Here is an 8,638-nt window from a genome sequence, read left to right as displayed (position 1 = left end):
GGCTATTGTGAAGGGTGTTCTTTCCCTAATTTCTTTCTCAGCCCATTTATTATATGTATAAATGTTGGCAACTGATTTTTTAAATTCAATTTGTATCTAGCTGCTTTGCTAAAAGGTATTTACTAGCTGTCAAAGTTCTCTAGAATTTTTGGGATCACTTATGTATACTATTGCATATCTGCAAATAGCAACACTTTAATTTTTTCCTTTCCATTTTGTATGCTCTTGATCTCCTTCAGTTGTCTTGCTCTGGCTAGAACTTCAAATACTATATTGAATATACACACACACACACACATATACATACACAGGGGGAGAGAGAGATAGGGAGAGAGAGAGAGAGAGAGAGAGAGAGAGAGAGAGAGAGAGAGAGAGAGAGAGAGAGAGAGAGATAACAGACTTGTCTTGTTCCTGACTTTTGTGAAAATGCTCTAAATTTCTGTCCATTTAACTTGATGTTGGCTATTGGCCTACTGTACATTGCTTTTATTATGTTTTAGGTATTTCCGTTGTATTCCTGATCTCTCTGAGACTTTCAACATGAAGGGGTGTTAGATTATGTCAAAAGTTTTTCAGCATCTGATGAGATGAACTTGTGATTTTTTTCTTTCAGTTTATTTATATGGTGGATTATGGGTTAGATGTTCATATATTCAATAATCCTTTCAATACTATGATGAAGTCTACTTGATCATGCTGGTTGATGTCTTTGGTGTGTTTGTGGATTCAGTTTGCAAGTATTTTATTGAGTATTTCCCCATCAATGTTCATAAGAGAAATTGGTCTGAAATTCTCTTTGTTGAGTATTTGTGTGGTTTAGGTAGCAACATGACCATGGCCTCATAGAATGAGTTTGGCAGTGCTCCTTCTGTTTCTATTTTGTGGAAGAGTTTGAGGAGTATTGGTAATAGCTCTTCTTTGAAAGTCTGGTAGAATTGTGTGCTAAAACCATTTGGCCCTGGACATTTTATTTTGATGGGTGATTTTTAATGACTGCTTTTATTTCCTTAGGGGTTATAGGACTATTGAGATAGAGTACCTGATCTTGATTCAGTTTTGATAACTGGCATCTGTCTAGAAAATCATCTATTTCACTTAGATTTTCCAATTTTGTGGAGTACAGGAGTTTGAAGTAAGAACTAAGGTTTCTTTGAATTTCTCCAATATGTGTTGTAATATCTTCCTTTTTGTCTCTGATTTTGTTAATTTGGGTACTTTCTCTCTGCCTTTTACTTAATTTGGCCAAGGGTTTGTTCATCTTCTTGATTTTCTCAAAGAATGAGCTCTTGGTTTTATTGATTCTTTGTATTGTTCTTTTTGTTTCTAACTGAGTGATTTCAGCCCTGATTTTCATTATTTCTTCCCATCTATTCTTCTTGGGTGTGTTTAATTTTTTACCTAGAGATTTCAGATGTAATTTTAAATTCTTGGTATGAGGACTCCCTAATTTATTTATGAAGGCACTCCTATACTTCTTTAACGGATTTTTGTGTTTCCTCCTTAATGACTTCTATCTGTTTACCTGTGTTCCGTATTTATTTAAGGGAGTTATTTATGTCCTTCTTAAAGTCTTCTGTTAGCACTGTCAGATGCAGTTTTAAATCCAACTCTTGCTTTTCTGGTGTGTTGGGGTATGGTGGACTCGCTGTGGTGGGAGAATTGGGTTCTGATGCTGCTAAGTAGCCTTGGTTTATGTTGGTAGCATTCTTGCACTTGCCTTAAGCCATCTGGTCATCTCTGCTGTTAGTTGGTATTGCTGTCTTTGGCTGGAGCTTGTCCTTCTTGTGGGCCTGTAAGCCTGTGTCAGCACTCCTGGGTGCCCAGCTCTCTTCTGGCAGGATCTGTGTGTAGAGGGCTGTGAATCCAACACAGCTCCTAGGTGCAGATGGCGACTGGAAAGATCCTGCCCCAGCTGCTCTACTTTTCCTATGCTCTGTGTGCTCCTAGCCATTCCCCTCCTGACAGTTATTGGAGAGAAAGTGGAGATCTCACCTCCAGGCCCCAAAGTGAAAGAACTCCTGGGAGCTCAGCTTTCTCCTGGTGCACAGAGGGCTGTGGAAGCACCCCTATGAAGGCACTCAGTGCTATGAACTTTCCTCTTAGCTCTGCTTTCATTGTGCCCCATAAGTTTGGGTAGGTTGTGCCTACATTTTGTTGAATTCTACTAGTTTTTTTTATTGGATATTTTATTTATTTACATTTCAAATGTTATCTCCTTTCCCAGGTTCTCCCTGGAAACCTCCTATCCCATACCCCCTCTCCCTGCTTCTATTAGGGTCTTTCCTGACCCACTCTCCCATTCCTGCCTCACTACCCTCACATTCCCCTACACTGGGGCATCAAGCCTTCACAGGACCAAGGGTCTCTTCTCCCATTGATGCCTGAGAGGGCTATCCTCTGTTACATATGAGGCTAGAGCCTAGCCAGAGCAAATAGACAACAAAAGGAGGTCAAAAGGATACAAATTGGAAAGGAAGAAGTCAAAATATCACTATTTGCAGATGATATGATAGTATACTTCAGTGACCCCAAAAATTCTACCAGAGAACTCCTAACCCTGATAAACAACTTCTTCAAAATGGCTGGATATAAAATTAACTCAAACAAATCAGTAGCCTTTCTATACTTAAAGGAGAAAGAAATTAGGGAAACAACACCCTTCACAATAGTCACAGATAATATAAAATACCTTGGTATGACTTCTAGGTCTTTGAAAAAATTATTATTATTTGACTTATTCACTTTCCATCCTACTCATCTAGAAAGTCTTTTATTTCTTTTTTTAATATCTTCTGTGACCCATAGATCATTGAGTAGATTGAGTGGTTTATTTTCCATGAGTTTGTAGGCTTTCTGTTATTTTTGTTGCTGTTAAAGTCCAGCTTTAATCCATGGTGGTCTGATGAGATACTAGGCATTATTCAAATTTTCTTATATGGATTGAGGCTTTGTAACTCACTGTATGGTAAGTTTTGGAGAAATGTTCTGTGATGTGCTGCGAAGAAGAGATAATTCTTTTGTGTTTGGGCAAAATGCTCTGTAGATATCTGTTAGGTGCATTTGATTCATAATGTCAGTTAATTTCATTATTTTTGTTAATATTTTCTGGATGACCTGTCAATTTGTGAGTGTTGGGTATTGAAGCCCCCTACTACTAATGAGTGGGTTTAATGTACTATATTAGCTTTAGCAATGTTTCTTTTACAAATTTAGGTGCCCTTGCATTTGGGCCATAGATGTTCAGAACTGAGATATCATCTTGGTGGACTTTTCCTTTGATGAGAATGAAGTGTTCTTCCACATATATTTTGTATATTTTTTGTTGAACATGTATTTAATTAGATGTTATTTAATCTAATTAAATGGCTTCTGCAACATGCCTCTTAGTTACTTTTTTTGTTGGAAAATTTTTCTTAGCACTTTACTCTGAGGTAATGTTTATCTTTTTTGCTGAGGTGTGTTTCTTGCATGCAGTGGGATGATAGATCCTGTTTTCACATCCATTTTGTTAACCTATATATTTTTAAGTGTTGAATTGAATACATTGATGTTAAGAGATAGTAATGACCAGTGATTGTTAGTTCCCATTATTTTGATGTTGGTGGTTTAATATGTGTGTGTGTGTGTGTGTGTTGTGTGTGTGTGTGTGTGTGTGTGTGTGTGTGTGCTTCCCCTCCTGTTTTTGCTGATACAGAATTATTTATTTCCTGGATTTTCTTGGGTGTAATTATCCTCCTTGGGTTGGAGTTTTCATTGTAGTATTTTCTGTAGGGCTGGATTTGTGGATAGATATTGTTTAAATTTGGTTGTGTATTGAAATGTCTTGTTTTCTCCATCTATTTCAGTTGAGAGTTTTCCTGAGTATCATAGTCTTTCTGGGCATTTGTCTTTTTTTTTTTGACACAGCTAGACATCTGTACAGGTCCTTCTAGATTTTAGGGCTCCTGTTGAGAAGTTGAGTCTTGTTTTACCTTTCCCCTCTTATAACTTTTAATATTTTTCTTTGATTTCTAGATTTTAAGTTTTGATTACTATGTGGTAGGAGAATTTTCTTTTCTGTTCCAAGCTAATTGGCTTCTTTGAGCTTCTTGTATGGCTATAGGCATCTTGTTCTTTAGGTTGCAAAAGTTTTTCTTCTATGATTTTGTTGAAAATATTTTTCTGGTCATTAGAGCTGGGACTCTTCACCTTCTTCTGTTCCTATTATTTTTAGGTTAGATCTTTTTATAGTATCCCAGATTTCCTGGATGTTTTGTGTCAGGAATTTTATTAGATTTATGATTTTCTTTGACTGATGTATCAATTTCTTCTATTGTATCTTTTACATCTGAGATTCTCTCTTCTATCTCTTTTGTTCTGCTGGTGATGCCTCTGTCTCTTCTTCCTATTTTCTTCCCTAGGGTTTCCATTTCTAGGGTTGCCTCAGGTTTTGTTTTCTTGTCAGCTTTTATTTCCCTTTTCAGGTCTTAAACACATTTTAAAATTTCCTTTACCTGTTTATGTGTATTTTTCTGTATTTCATTAAAGGATTTATTTGTTTCTTCTTTAAATGGGTCTTCCTGCTCGATTGTATTTTCCTGTATTTTTAAAGAGATTTATTCATTTTTCTTTAAAGGCCTCTATTATCTTTATAAGATTTATGGTCATTTCCCATGCTTTCATTGTGTTAGCATATCCAGGCCTTGCTGTAGTAGGATAGTTGTGCTTTGAAGGCATCATATTGGCCTTGCTTTTATTGTTTGTGTTTTTACTGTAGCTCTTAGCCATTTGGTTGTCAGTGGATGTACCTGGCATAGCAGTTATTGGGAGGGGGATAACCTCAATTTTTCTGGTATAATAGTCCTCTGGTAGGTAGCCTTGGGGCAGGGAAAATGGAACTTAGGTGTCAGTGCAAGTCTCCTAGCAGTGGGATATGTCCCTGGAAACTTACCGAGTAGAGGATTGGGGTGGGGTTGGAAGGAGTTTGAATAGTGGAGGTCCAGTGGGATAGCATGCTGCTCTATAAAGATGGACATGCTTTAGAGGACTCAGAAGGCAGGAAAAGGGATACAGGGAAGAAATTTGACCTGTATCCTTCTGGATCAGCATGTCTAATTATGGTGGTTTGAATAAGCGTGGTCAAGGAGTGGCACTATTAGGATGTGTGGCCTTGTTGGAGTAGGTGTGGCCTTGTTGGAAGTGTGTCACTGTGTAGGTGGGCTCTGAGACCCTCCTCCTAGCTGCCTGGAAGCCAGACTTTTGTTGCCTTAAGTACAAGTTATAGTACTCTCAGGTCCTTCAGCATATTCCTCGCCTGGATGCTGCCATGCTTCCTGCCATGATGATAATGGATTGAATCTCAGAACCTGTAAGCCAGCCCCAATTAAATGTTGTTCTTTATAAGTGTTGTCTTCATCATGGCGACTCTTCACAGCAATGGAAACCCTAAGACACTGATGAAGGTGGGTGGTGAGGTGTCTGGACAGTGGAGGTCTAGGGGGACGGTTGACCGTTCCACTAAGCTGGTTGTGCCCCAGAGGTCTTTGAAGATGTGTGTTCTTTCTGAATCTGCTGAGTTCTGCTGCTTTCTGAGGCTGGACTATGGCTCCCTTGTTCTATTACATCATATGAGCTTTCTGTTTTCCAAGTCTTTCACTGGTTATGTTTGGCTGTCCTGCAACTTGCTCTGTAGACTGACCTTAAACTCAGAGACTAACTAGCTTCCCTTTGTCTCCCGAGTGCTGGGACCTGACTCCTTCCTTTACTGGAGACCACATTGTAAACAAATTCACAGTGCCATAGTCCACACTCCAAGAGGTGTGCAGGAGGACAGGGTGAGGGGGACAGAGGAGGTAGGAAAGGAAGTGATGGTCACGGGTTGTAAAGGGTTTTGAGTCAATATTTGACTGAAGTCTCTAGATTAGATTAGGATTTCTCTCCTTCCAACTGTGGTGTGTTGCTGGAGAAGCTTCTGAAATTCTCATGAAAACAAACATGGGAAGCAGGTAGTGTATATAGAATCTGGTGGACATAGTGTGGAGAGCAGCAACACTGTGGAGTCTGTGACACCCATGAAGTCAAAAGCTGGGACATCAGTAAGGGCATGAGATAGAGGGCCAAGTGAAGCCAAAGATGTTAAGTCTGGGTTCTTTCTTGATGAGACCCAGGTAAAGCTGGTATGCGGTATCCAGGTGTAAGAGGAAGATCCCACCAGTAGGGTCAGTTTGTAAGGTCTGGGTCTTGCACCTGGAGGGGGGATTTGTGGTACTAACATAGTCCACATGGGGGTTCAGCCTCTTCCCGTCCTGTGTGGGTGTGAGGTATAGTGGGAGGCCCTATTAGACCAGAGTGAGGCTTTCTTGGTGTACTGAGACATGGCCATCATTGGTGGGCTGTGTAGTTTCTTTAATGAGTGTGTGTGTATGTGTGTGTGTGTGTGTGTGTGTGTGCTTGTGCATGATAGAATGAGAGAGAGTTGTATGTGTGCTTGAGAGAGAGAGAGGAGAGAGAGAGAGAGGAGAGAGAGAGAGGGGAGAGATGAGAGAGAGGGGAGAGAGAGAGGAGAGAGGAGAGAGAGAGAGAGAGAGAGAGAGAGAGAGAGAGAGAGAGAGAGAGAGAGAGAGAGAGAGAGAGAGAGAATATCCCTCCCAGGTAAAATTTTTTTGTCATTGGAAAGCCTTGGAATAGTCTCAGTTGATTCCTTCTGACTACAATGAAGGACTTTGAATGGAAAAATGGAGCATGGATAATCTAATCAAGGTGGAGGCTCTGGATCTGGTGGTAGACCTTTGGAACATCAGGATGAACCTAGGGGTCTGTACAGGAGCTCACTATGATGGGGACACAGAGATGGAGAGTTTGTTTGCTAAAGATTTAGACAGAGTGATGCAGAGACTGGTTCACGGAGAGCTCAGAGGAGGTGGGGTGAAAAGCTAAAGATCTAAGGATGCATTAAAAATGATTATTTAACTTTATATTTTTTCATGAATTTCACATACTGCACCCCAATCCCATTCTTCTCCTCCTCCTCTCATCCTCACCTTCCAACATTGCAACTTTTCCTACCGCAAAGCAAATAAAAAAGATTGTGTGTAAGCTATACAGTGTCACAGTGTGTCCCATAGCATACTCTTTTGCTCTCATATTTAATTTAAATGTTCTTGCAATGACTAGTTGGCAGATATCCTTTTTTTTTTGGTCCTTTGTCACTGCGATTGTGAAGTTTTCCATCTGTCAGACCAGCCTCTTCAAGCACTCTAGCAGTTCATTAATGGGGTTGGCCAGTTCAAAGCCTTGGATCTTGGCTGAGAAATATCTGAGTCTGTCCACCTGTCAGGTCTCCCACTCTTATGTCCTCAGCTGCCTCAGCAGCAAGGCCTGTTACCAGAGCCAGCTCAACCCTGCTGCACAGGGAAGGTGCAGGGCTTGCTCTCCCAAGTGCTCCCTGTTCTCCCAGTCTCATGACCTTGGTCTCAGCTCTCCTGCCTGCCATAGATGGTGACAGATGAGGGAAGGGAGGGCAGATTCTCCCTCATGTGTGCCACTGCCAAGCACACAAGAGCCAAGACCAGCTCTACTCTGCTGCCTAGGCAAATGTCAGGGCTCTCCTGATTGATGCAGCCAGTGAGGGGCAGAGGCAGTTCTCTTGCTTTCAAGTCCCCAAAGCTAGTTTTCCTGCCTCTCAGAGATGCTGAAGAGTGTAGTTTGGGGAAGGCCTCCCCATCTCCCACACTGTCGCACAGCAATCCAGCTCTGGTACCAATTTGCCTACAATCCTGTCATCAGGGTCAGCTCGACTTTGCTGCCCAGGTGAGGTACACGGATTTGTCTCCTGAGTGCTATAGCAGGGAAGGGGCAGGTCCAACTTTCCTGCTCTGAAGACCCCATCAGAACCATCTCCCCATCTTGTTGACAGTAGTGAGGACAAAATGGAGGGTCTATCTCCCTCACTACCCACCTTCACACCTCCACACAGAAGACAGGCAACAGGGCAGGCTCTCCCATGTTCATATTCTTGGGGCTAGCTCACCTGCCATTCCCACATCCAGGGTCAGCTCGACTTTGATGCTCAGGTAAGGTGTAGGAGATGCTGTCCCGCATGCTGCAGCAGGTGAGGGGCGGGACCAGCAGGTAAGGTGTAGGAGATGCTGTCCCGCATGCTGCAGCAGGTGAGGGGCGGGACCAGCAGGTAAGGTGTAGGAGATGCTGTCCCGCATGCTGCAGCAGGTGAGGGGCAGGACCAGCAGGTAAGGTGTAGGAGATGCTGTCCCGCATGCTGCAGCAGGTGAGGGGCAGGACCAGCTGTCCTGCTTGCTCTAGATGGTAAGATGTGTGCGGTGGGCATCTGCACCATTGCCTATGCTCCCATAAGGCAGAGAAGTCAATCCTTCCATGCTAATATTCCTGGTATATGCCAGCTTACCTGTGACCTTGACATCAAGGTCAGCTCTACTGGGATTCCTAGCTGGGGGACAGGCCCACTCTTCTGAGTGCTGTAGATGATGAGGGGCAGGCCCAGTTCTGCTCCAATGATCCCAGGGTTAGGTCTCTTGCCTTCATAGGTGTGAGAGGTAAGGTGGGAGGAGTGTATCTCTCTCATTGATGCCACCTCAGTGGAGATGAGTGGTCAGACCAGGAAGCAGGAGCTGAAGCAGAAGCA

The sequence above is a fragment of the Apodemus sylvaticus genome, chromosome 1 (genome assembly GCF_947179515.1).
Source record: "Apodemus sylvaticus chromosome 1, mApoSyl1.1, whole genome shotgun sequence".
Classification (NCBI taxonomy): Eukaryota; Metazoa; Chordata; class Mammalia; order Rodentia; family Muridae; genus Apodemus; species Apodemus sylvaticus.
This window is presented reverse-complemented; position numbering follows the sequence as displayed.